The following is a 13,429-nucleotide window of genomic DNA, read 5'->3' on the forward strand; positions in this document are numbered from 1 at the left end:
TCGCAGTACACATTTTGTTTTCCAATCCACACTTTGCAGTACCTCCAGGATTGGTGCACTAGTTGCAAGCCCAGGGAAAACAAAGACAAGAATACAAAAATAGGGCTTCACTGGCAAACTCTGTAAAAGTGGCGCTAATGTGTTTGGGTGTGAATAAAATCAATCTGGCCAGTTAGTTACCACTCTGTCTTACTCTTAGTTATTTGTCATATTTTTAACCTTTTATTCCAGATGCTGCACTTTGGAATTAAAAGACGACATTTCCAGCAAAAATGTTTTTCTTTTTGGATCCATTTCACAGGGGAGCAAATAAAAGAAAGGAGAGGAAAGAGAGTGAAAACCCTGTCTTGAATTCTCGGTTTTCAGTAAGAGAAGAACTGCTAGACAGAAAGAGAGGGAAGAAGGAAAGAGTGTGGGGGGGCAGCTGAAGCGGCAGAACAGAAGTGGACACTGTAATTTTCTTCTCTGGGCGAGAAGGAAAAGACAGAGTCTTGTTACTTCTCTGCCGCCCGTCCTCGAACGCCAGGAACACGCCAGGAACTCCGAGCTTTATTTATAGGTGATGGTGATTTCTTGTGTCCTGGGACGCATTTTCAAAATAAAAAAGTAGGGGGACGGAATCCCTGGAATTGAAGAAGTAGCGGCACGCCGTGCCCTGCCGATCCCGTCCACTTCGACCGCTGGTGACACTTCACCCAGGCTCTACATTTTTCGCCAAGAGAAATATAGCAATAATTTTTTTCAGAACAGCAACAAAAATGATTAAAACGTGTACCAACAAATCGAGGTGGCCCTTTTGAACACAATAGACATAGGCGGTTACTTTAGAATGGCACTTAAGGGGTTCTAGTCATTTACTATTTAAGGCCTATGCTGCACGGGGCAGGTGATGCTGTGACACAGTGGCATATAACAAATGACAGCATTGTGAGTTTTGTAGCCTTAAAGGTCGTGTTGTGGTGACACTGGCCTATCTGGTAAACCACTTCTTCTGTGATGTGCCAGGCAATATGAGAACGAAGGACATAATTAGTAATGGCATGCTATATGTATTGCAAAACTTTAAAACACTAGTAATTCTAACAGAGTCTCAACCATGTCTGTAATTATTGGTTTGTCAATAAAGGTGAGAAACGAAGCTGAAATGAGTAAGGAAGGAAAACTGCTGTAAAGCATATACAAACAAGTCATGTTTATCTTCGTGTTTCATGCCCCAAGTAGACTGGATTTAGCCCAATAGGTTTTCCTTCAATTGAATTTTCACTTCCTTTTAAAAAGAAAGCAACGTAGGGGCCAATCTTCTAAAGTAGGTCTTCCATAACTTAGGAGCAGGCTGCAAAACGGTTGGTTAGCAGGATTGCCTTGTTTTCATGTATACATTTTGAAGAATAGCCATTGCCTAGCTTTCTGTGTTGTGTGAGCCTCGTGGGACAGATCATTTGTTATGTAAGTGTGGTGGTTGTTGGATGTGTTTGTGCTGTGTAAGAAAGGCAGCCAGGTTTAAATTTGGCTATTTTCTAGAGGCAGCCACTGGAGAAGTTATGTTTGAATAGGCCGGTAGATATTTTGAGCAGACCACAAATTCTGTTGACTGTCTAGCAAGAAACTGTGTTTTTAGTAACTCCAAAAATGTATCTGAGTCTGTCAGAATCCGTTTCAGAGGGCTCAGGGCACGGAGGGGCTACTGGGCCCATGTAGTGTGTAGCATTGCTTACTTTGCTTGGAGGCATCATTGCGCTGCAGCCAGCGCGAGGGTGTCTCGCTCTCTATGTATTGTTTGAATATGGTTCCATGATCGGTCTCTGCTCTGTGCGTGCCAGGATTCTGTCAATGTTAATCAGTTGGCCGAGATCCTGGTACGCAGCGCGAGCGCTTGGTCGTGGGTGCTTCAATTATTAGAAATAAATCCTTTCAACTTATCTCAGAATTTTCTCGTCTTCATTTTACTTCATTTGGCGATGACCGGATCCACATTGCCAGCACCCACCAACCAACTCCTCACTTATTTTCAGCGCCTTCATTGCCATTTTCTGCTTCACCGTGTACAGACAATGCACACGACCGCGCCTTCACCTTAGATTTTTCTGGACCTTATGATGTCTTACCCCATAACCTCAAGTTTCTCATCCTGATGGTTGACTACCATTCTAAATGGATTTATCATATGTTCTGTGATTCAGCCAGCACCTCTAATGCTTTCACATTTTTGAAAAATGTTTTTGCTGTAAAAGGTTTGCCATCTATTATTGTAACTGACAATGGTACCCATTTTGTCTCGAACAAGATGTGTACATCTTTAGCTGAAAACTATGTCACTCATTTTAAAGTTGCTGTGTATTCCCCAGCGTCCAATGGTTTGGTTGAAAGGGTGAACAGATTAATTAAGGATGCCATTCAAGCAGCTCTTTCGTCTGGTCAAGACGTTCAAGATTGTGTTGAGACTAAATTATGGTCTTATAATATTTCTCCTCACTGCACCACAGGAGTTCCTCCTTTTACCCTTTTGAGGGGTAGAAATGCCCACACCGATTTGTGTTTCAATTGGTTGCAAAACAAACCTGATAAGGGTGGCCCTCGTAACAGAAGTCTTGAGTCTAGTGTGTTGCATTAGCAGAATCTTATGAAGTCCTTGCATGATTCAGGTAAATATTTTAATAATATGGAATTGAAAGTCTTTGATTGGGTTCTTATCAAAAATCCCCCAAAAGTTCCCAAGGATTTGTCTAAATTTTCTGCCCCTGTTCAGGTCACCGGTATAAGTAAAGGTTCAGCACTCCTTGGTAGTAAGGGGTGGTGGAATAAAAGATCGCTTGTGCATCTTTCTGGATCACAGGTCAAGTCTTTACTGAAGTTGTCTAAACAAGAGGTTGAACATTGTGGCTGGACTAGTTGGTTGCATGATCCTACTTCTGGTGTTTCACCAACTGTGCGAGAACCTGATACTGGGAGAGTTTTTCCCTCTCAATGTTCACCCTCACACATCAATCTGCAAGAAAGTCTTGTCTCTAAGACTGTTTCGACTTCTGCCGGTTTTCCCATGCGATCTGCTGATTTGGGTTCTCGCAATAGAAGATTACCCTCCAGGTTCAATGATTATGTTTTGTCATGAATTTGTAACCAGGACTTTTCGATACTCCTTTTGCATTCAATTTCAAGTTATGCTTACCATTGTTTTTGACAAATGTTTTTCTTCTGCTTCATAGTTCTATTTTCCTTTTGTTCTTTGGGGGGGGAGAAGTTGTAGTGTGTAGCGTTGCTTACTTTGCTTGGAGGCATCATTGCGCTGCAGCCAGCGCGAGGGTGTCTCACTCTCTATGTATTGTTTGAATATGGTTCCACGATCGGGCTCTGCTCTATGCGTGCCAGGATTCAACGTTAATCAGTTGGCTGAGATCCTGGCACGCAGCAGGAGCGCTCGGTCGTGGGTGCTTCAATTATTGGAAATAAATCCTTTTCACTTATCTCAGAGTTTTCCCGCCTTCATTTTACTTCAGCCAAACTCTGTTTTCCCGGGGCCCGACCTACTATGGATCCTGAGCAACTGGGCCAATTACCCCTTCTGCACTTGACTCTGAGCAGTAACTTTGGATGAGCAGTCAAAGCAGTCAAAGGCTCCTTCAGGAGGGCGGCGTGGTAGGGATGTGTAGGTAGAGATTAGTGAACACAAGTCATAACTCAAAGTGCACTCAGTAATGTCAATAAATCAATGTCCAGTAAAATAATTGTTTTTACCATAGAAAGAAGTGTTTTATTTCTAACTCTGTTCATTCAAAGAAGTATACGATATTCGGAAACAATAACACAATCCACTTGAGGCCGGGGCTCTAGTCGTTATCTAGCAAACCCCTTTCCCACACTCTCCCTTGCAGTGTGTACAGGATAATTCTGCTTTCACTGATGGCCGCATCCAGGGAATGCTCACTAGTAGGCCTTACTCAGGAGTCCTCTTTGACTCTCAGGAAATCGTCAAAAGTGTCTACAGTGCCACATCTCCTTCAGCAGCTAATCACCCGGGGCACAAATCAAGTCTTACCCGCTCCAGCAGCACAGAGGCGTTCAGCACTTCAGCGGGTGCCCGTCTGTTGGCACTTGCAATGCTCTGAACCTGCTCAGCATATTCGGGCAGCTTGTGGTACACGCAGCAGCAGTCGCAGGCTCTCTCCCAAGCAGTGCTGCCTGTCTCAACAGCGATTGGAGGTGCTCCAGGCTTCTGTTGGTGCAATAAGTTCAGCCAGTCCCCACACAGGGGGGAAGGAGTTGATCTTGTACTCCCAAATTGGATATCAGCGGCGGAATGAAGTCCACTCGGCGTCCTTAATCCACAGGGTCAGTGAGGGGGCAGGTCTTGGTGCTCAGTTTCGACCCGCAGGTCGCAGCTTTAGTTTTCCCTGGTGATGGGGCGAACCTGACAATACTTTGTACCATGTCGCTCCTGGCATATGGGGTTGCTGCAGTAACTCTCCTGTGCCATAACCTATACCATATAAACACGAAACAACAATAGGTGGCTGCGTCATTTTAACAATTTTACTTCTTTGTGAAGATCATTTTTACTCAATAAACATGACCTGGATATTTTTTTTACAAATGCTCATATCACTTTTTAATCTTAAATATCTTTTCAAGCAAGAGAGAAATATCAACTTTCTATTATGAAATGTACAACGTTTAAAAAAATCTGTGTTCATTGTGACAAATCTTAAAGCATAAACATATAAAAAACATGTAAAATTCAATATTCAACCAGTCCTACATTTGGGGAGCCAGAGCGATAGATTAACAACAGGGGCTCTTGGTGTACAGTATGGGGGTCCAAGATATCTAATATGGACTTGATGGGATTGTTTTTCTTTTACACTGAAAATTAATTTTTAGTCCTCCATATTACCAGTCAATCCATTTTTTTTATTGTTTCCAGTTATTAAAAACTATTAACAAAATACATTAAATACATTCATTAAAAGTACTCTTATTTTATACCGGTTTAAGATCAACTTACCCATAAAATTATTTGTACATTTATCTACGTAATGTTGCTTTAAGATCAACTTGTCCATAAATTGTTTGAACATTTATCTCTGTAATGTTAGTTTTGGGTTTTTCAGGTTCTTTTATCCCCCCCCTGTTCCACTTGTTGTAGGAGGGATTGTACCTGTCTCATATATTTAACCCCCCTACAAGCCAGCATAGGAGATGTTCCATCTAACCATTGAATAACAGCTTGCCTGCATGTACGAATGTTCAGTTTGTTAAAGATGTTTTTTAGAAATCGTCTCCTTATATCCAATAGTGCTGGGCAAGCGCATAGCAAGTGGGGTAGTGTTTAATTTTTGTAGCCGCATAAGCGACAACAGGAATCCGTATAGCTGCCTTTATAAGTTAATAACAGATCTTTTGAAAAATGTAAGCCCAACGGATGTTCGATGTATCTCTGTTTTAATGTCACGTTAAAATGACTTCTTAAATAAGGCTGTGGCTTTATCCCGCAATATGAATTTATTACTGTCCACCCATGTCGTCGCTTCGTGATTAATGATTGATCTTCCAACAACGATATCCGTTTGACAGCATGGTTTGTTATTTTATTGAAAGTAGGTCTATCTGGGTTAGAGTCCCATAATGATTGAATTTCGAGGACCTTCAAAGATTGAGCCAAAAGGTATCCCCAGCTGCCTTGCGTATCTTTACTCAGCTGATTTCCTATTTCCTTCCAGCATAGACTATCCAGTGTGCCTTCCTCGGATAGACGTATTTTGTGACAACATTTTACAAAATTGCCCATGCTATAGAACTTCTGGTTCAAAAGACCAAATTCTAGGCGAACCTGGGCCGGTGAGGCTGATTTTGGGAGGTTTAAAACTGCTTTGCATGCCCTCATTTGAAGGTTATTTAACAGCCCCGCCTCTTTACCGCACCAGGTTACCAAACCATATGACAAGGTTGGCAAAATCTGTGATTTCATCACGTTTAACTGATGGATATAGTTTGGACAACTCAATTTTTTTTGTAGTAGCCGGTGTGCATAAATCAAGGAGTGGGTTTTTGCCTTTAGGTCTATTTTGAGTTCTTTGTTCGATGAACCTCTTTCTATTTTTAGACCTAGATATTTATACGATGGTTCTTCCTTTATTTGTGTTTTATTTGCGAACCATTTAAATACCTGTTTTTTGGTATCTACTAAACGGACCACTTTAGTCTTCTTTATTTAATTCCAAACTTTCGTGCTCCAGATAGGTTACCAGATTATTAATCAATCTTTGGAGTCCTATTGGGGTTTGGCTCAGTACAACAATGTCGTCCGCGTATTGCAGAAAGGGGGTTGGGATGTCTGCCAACTTTGGCGGATGTCCTTCTGCTATCTTCATATGCTGTGTGATGTCCGCCATATAAAGATTAAATAAACTTGGGGCAAGGACGACCCTTGTTTTAGACCCTGTTGCGTATTAATTTCGCCAGTGGTACTGCTGCCATCTCCCAATTTGACTCTTGCCCAAGTTTCACTATACAGGTTTTTTATTGCATCCAACAGGTTCTTTGGTAATCCCTATATATTTAATTTTTTCCATAATCGATTCACTCTGTCGAATGCTGCTCGTAAATCAATGAAACATGCAAATAATCTGGTCTTCTTTTTTTCTGCTTTTCCTTTTAGGAGTGCCACGGTTGTTAAATTTGTTAAAGTGCCCATTTTTTGCCTAAAACCTGTTTGAAACATAGGTATTATTTTTGTTTCCTCCATCCAATCTTGAAGGTGCTGCAGCAAGCATGATCCATATAGTTTTGCATCCACATCTGTCAATGATATCAGCCTGTAATTTCCCGGCTCGTTGTGATCGCCCTGCTTAAAAATAGGATGTATTATACTTCCTTTCCAGGACTTGGGCATTTTATTCTGGGTGTAAATCTAATTGAATAATGGGGTTAAATATTCAGCCCAAAACTCAGGGGAGTGTTTGAAAAGAGCGTTTGGGAGTCCATTTGGTCCTGCTGCTCCCTCTGTTTTTAAATGTTTTATTATTCCTTTTAGCTGTTTAGCTGTCACAAGGGTGTCCAGGTCTAGGATGGTAACTTCTAGTGTTTTAGGTACGCTTGTGATAACTTTACCAATGTTGTTTCTGAATCGGTTCTTTTTGCCCGTGTTTGACGTCCTTTTGTCATCCAATTGATGCTCCTGTGTTTTGAGCGGGGATTTTTTTTGCTCCAATTTATTGGAACATATTTCACACTCTTTATTGTTGTGCCACTTTTGTCCGCTCTTCCCATCAGCGAACATATTTTAACGTGCTTGATCCATTTGTTTTCTCCGATTCCCGCTTCTTGTTTTAGTTGGTTACCCTTTGTTTATTTTTTAATTAAACCCCAAAATGACCGGCCATTTTTATTCTTTTCAGCAATTAATAGTTTGGTCCAGATTTCTTCTTGATATACTTTTTTTGCTTTACTCAACATTGTCTTGTATTTATTTCGCATAGCTCTTAGTTTTACCTTATCCGGATTCCTTCCGTTTTTCATCATTATTACCTGCTTCCGGACTTCACGGGAAATTTTCTTTTTTTCCTCCCGGAGCGTAGGATTAAACCATGGCTTTTTTCCACTGTTTATTCTTCCGTTGTTTGATTTTGGGGCTGGGAGGTCTCTAGTTATGGAATCAAATACGTTTTCCCAAGCCTTTATGGGGTTTTTTTTCCTTCAATTGGTTGTATTAACAGTAGATTTTTGAATTTCTCCATTGCTGGTTTAATATCTTTTCCGCCCCATTTCAGTTTCCGTAAATTACATTTTTCCGTGTTTTGAATAACTGTTTTTATTTTTTGGGTTTTGTTTACTGGCATTTTAATTTTGGTAATTAAAGGAAAGTGGTCACTTTCTGTCCGTTGCTCGACAGCAAATGTATTTACCTTTGGCAGCAGGTTATTGCTCATTATTGTAAAGTCTATAGTTGATCTCCGTTTACCGCTTAAAAAAGTTGTTATGGATTTGTCCCCGTTCCCATTCAAAATTGTCAGGTCCAGCTCTCTAAGTTCTTGAGTTCTCCATATTGATCTACGTTGTGCAAGGATACCCCATTAGTCGTGGTCTATGCGTTTCAAACCCTAATTCCTTTACGGGTTCTCCTCAGGACAAGGTCTGGGTAATTTCTGAAATAGGAAACAATTGTGTATTACTTGAAGAGCGGGGAAAAGATTTTTGTGTTGGAAAAGTCACTGTTTCTTTAGTTTAGGAAGAGTAAAAATCTTTCCGCCTCAAGGCAGAACCCAAATTTCTTGTTTGCGTGGCTTGGTTCATTAAAGGTTCATTTGTAGAAACGGCAAAGAGTAGAACGATCCTCTTTGTGACCTTTTATGACTTGTATCATTCTTTCTTAAATAAAGATGAATAATAGCCGGCAGCGTCAAAGCACTAAATTCCTCATTTGTGACTTGTTTGAATTTTTCTGATACTAAATCTGTGTGTCACTGCCAGGGCTCATTCGAATCAGGACGTCAAAACATGTACCATGGCAGCCCCTCCTGGCATACTGGGTTGCCACTAAGGCATACAGAAGTCTTGGCACTTTGTTGGCAATATTACTTCTATGGTCGCTCCCTCTGGCATTCTGGGTCACTTCAAAGAGCCGGTATGGGCTTGGCGGTCCCTGCACAGAACTCAATGCATGGCGCAGCCCACAGTGTCCCTCTCCTGGCTTACAGGGGTCACCGATTCACTCTTGCACACGGGCAAAATAAGCCTTGCAGTTACCATCTAGGATGGGTCAAGCCAAATATCCCCTTCCCATGCAAGATTACAAGCTCATCCTCTCAAGGGACCTACAAAAGGAAAACAGCCTTAACAACAGAGCTGACTCATGCCTGCCTTTCCACACAAGCAGAACAACGCTTGCCTAAGCCACGCATCTGCCTTAACCACGCATATGTGTGGTTAAGGCATTCAGCGGTCTAGATGGGCAGGGAGAGGAACACATGGAGTATCTCCTGGCAGAAACCTGGACTTTGACAGACGTGATTAAAAGCCATGGGTGGTGTTAAGTCTAGCTGGGTGGTTGGATGGCGGTGGTGGAGCCTTTGGTTACTTGGGTGGCTGTTGGAGGTGTGCTGAATGCTGTGCGCTCCTCTTGTGTTACATGCGCAGAGCATGGCTGGTATGTGCCCTAATGTTGGAGAGGCACAAGTCGCACCGTACTACTGCCGGCCGCCTCCACGCCTAGCAGCTGTTTTGTCGCGGCTCTAGAGCCTTACCACCTTGCTTGCTTATGCCGGACCCTTGCTCTGGACATGTATTGCCGGACGGTGGACCTGAGCATGGGGCACTGGGGCGTATGGCAACTGACGGGGATAGGGATAAACCGCCAACTGCAACTGGATCCTATTCATCCCCAAGGAACGTTGGCCAGCAAGTGTTGCTAATGGTGGTCTTGCGTTCACTGAGGAGATGACTTGCTGTGTGCTGCGGGCAGGTTGCCCCGGAGCAGTCAAAGCTGCCACTGGTTGCTGCAGACCGTCCCACGGGCGTGACCGGCAAGTAGATGGCTAACCGGACCAAGGAGGTACCAATACGGCGGCCTCTGCTGTCTCCTCCCAGCGTCTGCACTCTGCCTTTTCTGCAATGCTTGTGGGGCGGTGGTGGCTAATGCAATGGGTGGCAGGGGACTCAACCCTGTCGGTCCCAAGGCCCCCGGAGCCGCCACTGACGGACCGGGCGTGGTCGGCAAGTAGATGTCAAGGAGACAGCTGACTGGACCAGGACGGCCCTAACATGCCCCAGCCCGCCCCCCTCCCCTATTCAGTTCTGCATATTCTGCCTCCACGCCGCTCCACAGCCTCTGCAGCTGCCTTCTGGTCTCCACCCGGCATCTGCACACCTCTGCTCTCTCCGTGTTGCTCTGCATGACCCAGAACCGGAAGCAATGAAAAGTCACCTTCGAAAGTTCACCATAAAGTTTGTATGCCAGGTATTAATTTCTGAAAGAAAGTTTGGCTCCGCAGCTTGTGCTATTGAAGGTCAGGATGCTTAATACAAAGGCTGCTGTAAACATGGCACCATGTCTCCCGAGCATTTACACACAGAAGGCATCTTGCTCCCAGTGGCTGGTAGACACAATGTCATATTTATAACTGAAAATAACAGTCCTTTTTTGAAGCGGGAGAAATTTAAAGTGCAAAAAAATGTTCCATATTATATTATTTTTTGCACTTTAAATTTCTTCCATTTAAAAAAAGGGTTGCATATGGCGAAGGTATGTCCTGTGCCACAAGTACATATGACAGACTCATTCACCCGATACTCATATATCCCATTTATATACACACATGTTCATACATCTCCAAAGGCCACACTCACTGACACACATGGCAGCCCTGTCAGAGTGCCCTTTGTCAAAGTATTTTGTTAAAACCAAAGTCTTTGGCTCCATGGACACAAGGCATGATGAATGAAACGGGCGTGGGGGTGTCTGGTAACATTGCGCGAGTGGCTTGTTCTTCAGTAGCTCACAATGATTTCAGGGGAGACTAGCTACTTTTAAAATAGATAGGGTACGGCGCGCCGTAAAACTCACCGATATGTTGCCTGTTGCCCTTCCTGACAACGAGCAGGAAAGAAAGGTGGTTTATTTCCTGCTTCCAAATACAGCCAATCCTTGAGCTGGATTGGTTAGAGCAGGCTAACCCAAAACTTTTTTGGAGGCTGGTGCCTGTGCCTGCAATCCCTCGACTGTTTTACAGCACTGGGTTTGCAGGCTCTGAGGTTCGCATGACAGATTTGGCCAATCTGTCATGATCTGTCATACCCACTTGAAGCAGTCGTACTGCAATGTGCAGGAATCTGTCTGCTCCCTCAATCCCCACCCCCTCCCCCCCTCCCCCCTCCTGACAATCTCAAAAACTCTTGTAAATGTACCACAGAAACAGCGCACAGAAACATATATAGAGTTATACAATCAAAGAGATACCTTGGTTTGTGAATCTCAGTTGGTGAGAGTCCTTTTAACACTTTAGGGAGTTCTGCATAGGTGTAAAGAGAGGGATGAGAAAAGCAAAGAAAATGTTCCCGCATGTTGTTTTCAATAGTCAGGTTCTGGGAAGGCGAGCGAACCCTGACATTATTTCATTAGAGCGACAGCTTAACTATAACGTCCCTGTAAACTCTATTTCCTAACTAAATAACGTCCCTGTAACCTTTGTTTTTTTTAGTTAAAAAAATATATATATATATCTCTTTCTGCAGCCGTAGATCGTAGGGACTGACCATGGGACATAACAGGTGCCCAGAACCTATGACTGCAGTACCTACAAAGAATAACATTTGGCCAGAAGTTTTTTTAAATATTGTGTATGGTAATTTACATGGGAAATACACTTTTGGAGCCATGACCATACCTCTCATTCACCCATACACATATATCAAATGGGGCAAAGGTTATAGGTGCCAGAGTGTCGTCTGTGGACTGTAGGCAAAGCCATATACATGTACCAGTGCATACTGTGCCAGTAACATGAGTAAAACACAGTCAGTGTCTTCCATTTGTCCATGCCCGTGCCATTGCATTCTGGTGCTGGATGTAGATCAGCATTTGTAGCACAGAGTCTGGGTTAGGTTGAGAGGCATTGCATTATATCTTCTTGTAAATAAATCAACCTTTATGCTGTATTCTGCTCATTTGTCTGCTCTGGACACCGTATTTATTGATCTTTCCAAGGGTAGCAGCCTGCCGTTCAGGCCTACCAAGGAGTGCTCTGTTTAAAAGAACATATACTTTGGTTTCCAAATTCCTATAGCTGTCACTCTGGTAAGGCAGTTCATGAGCAGGTCTGCAGGCACAAAGAACAGTGGCACAGAGTACAGGTATAGGAAGTTGGAGAGGAGGGTGTATTTTTACAATATCAGTGGGAAGGAGTAAACTCTTGAGGCATAACAGAAGGAAAAGCCAGGTGAGCTAGTGGATCAGTGTCCTGTTGTAGGTCTTGAACAAGGCCTACCTAGGGAGGGGATGGGAAGGAGGGATTGTCGTTTGACACCCACAGTGATGAATTGGAAGGGATATGACTAGAGTTTGGAGGCAGGGGTGGAATCTGCACAGCTCACATAGGGATTTACTGTTTTTGTGGATGGAAATCTGGGATAGATTTAATACTACACATTGAATGTCCAGGAAAAGAAATGCATCTCTTTGCTGCAGTACTGTCAATGGGAAACCTGGGAACTTTATTAAGATTGGTTGGAATTCATTTTCTCAGTGTCGTGGCCAAGCAACATGGCTGACAGGACGTGAGCTCTTAAGCAACCGGCCAGCCTGATCCTGCAATCCTATCGAATCCTGCAGGCCGGTAGCAGACACAGACCTGCTTCGGCAGACGCGCACAGGGCACCTGGCGGCCACCATTTTGGGCAGTGGCCTGTGATGACGTCCTAGGGCCACATCCTGAGCTGCGGTGCACCCTGCCTCATAGGCGAGGGCAGAAGGAGGAGGATATCGGCTCCCCAGCTGTGGTGGTCGCTGCCGCATGTCGTCAGGGGGGTGAGGACTGCCCCAGTTGTGGCACCCGGCGAGTGCTACGGCTGACATCGAGGTGGCCGGCCCTTGCTTGCGACCTGTGCCGTGGCCGGAGCCCTGGTGAAACTGCGGACGAAGAGCTGGTGGGGCCACTGCATCAGTGTGTGCTGCAATGTTATTGAAGTGGTCCTGAGGGACCTATGCTGGGGGTGAGAAATTACAGGAGAGACAGAGGGCCATCGAAGAGAGGTGGGGGCGGGGCCCCGTCTGGCCTTCAGATCGGTGAGTCAGCGGAGAGGGATCTGCCAGGCTGGGCAATAAGGGATAGCTGCAAGCCCGAGGAGATGTGGGCGGACCTGCACAGATGACATTGCGACCCAGTGGCTTGTCAGGGGCCCCTGAGGGTTCTGTGGGGGGCCCGCCCTGGGCACAGCAGTGATCCTGGAACCTGGAGGATTCCCACTGAGTCGTAGGAAAGCCACGTTCGCAGGGGACGGACCCGGGTCATGAATAAGCACCACACAAAGCCTACCATATCGTTCTCATGTGGCGCCTTCCCAGTTATGGGTAGAGCTGGAGAACTCTGATTGTCTACATGAGCAGTGGAACTGACCTGGAGCGCCTTGTACTTCGGTGCCCCCAGGGGCTTGACCACGGGTGGCTGGATTGAGGGCAGACTGGGTGGTGGTGCACCAATGGCCTTGGCCCCCGCCATGGGGCTGGGCGTTAAATGGACCCAGCAGCGCCCTAGCCTTCTTTTGGACATGCCATTGGAATTGTTGGCTGAAACACAGGATGCCCTGGTCCTCTGTGACATGGGTAAGGATAAGGCACCGTGTCCCCTCCGCCAACACAATAACTCAATATACCACGATGCAACACCCCCAACAGTGGATAACTAGACAAAAGGGTACCAGCGAAGAGGGGGAAGATAGAGGT

General features: G+C 44.6%; 1 protein-coding gene and 1 long non-coding RNA gene across 6 annotated transcripts in view; one reads left to right on the top strand and one right to left on the bottom strand.

Annotated features, from left to right (window-relative positions):
- Positions 1-13,429, top strand: part of LOC146830598 (UPF0739 protein C1orf74 homolog) — a 42,915-nt gene that overhangs the window by 20,312 nt on the left and 9,174 nt on the right. The window lies entirely within an intron of this gene.
- Positions 3,731-13,429, bottom strand: part of LOC146830599 (uncharacterized) — an 86,598-nt gene continuing 76,899 nt past the window's right edge. For 2 of the 5 annotated variants that reach the window (XR_014961452.1, XR_014961456.1), the window contains one exon: positions 3,731-4,474. This is a non-coding gene — a long non-coding RNA (uncharacterized LOC146830599). Of the gene's footprint in view, positions 4,475-10,958; positions 11,001-13,429 lie in introns of those variants that run through there. The other 3 variants (XR_014961458.1, XR_014961454.1, XR_014961457.1) reach the window with 2 other exon arrangements.

Source organism: Triturus cristatus, chromosome 5_1 (genome assembly GCF_964204655.1).
Source record: "Triturus cristatus chromosome 5_1, aTriCri1.1, whole genome shotgun sequence".
Taxonomy (NCBI): domain Eukaryota; kingdom Metazoa; phylum Chordata; class Amphibia; order Caudata; family Salamandridae; genus Triturus; species Triturus cristatus.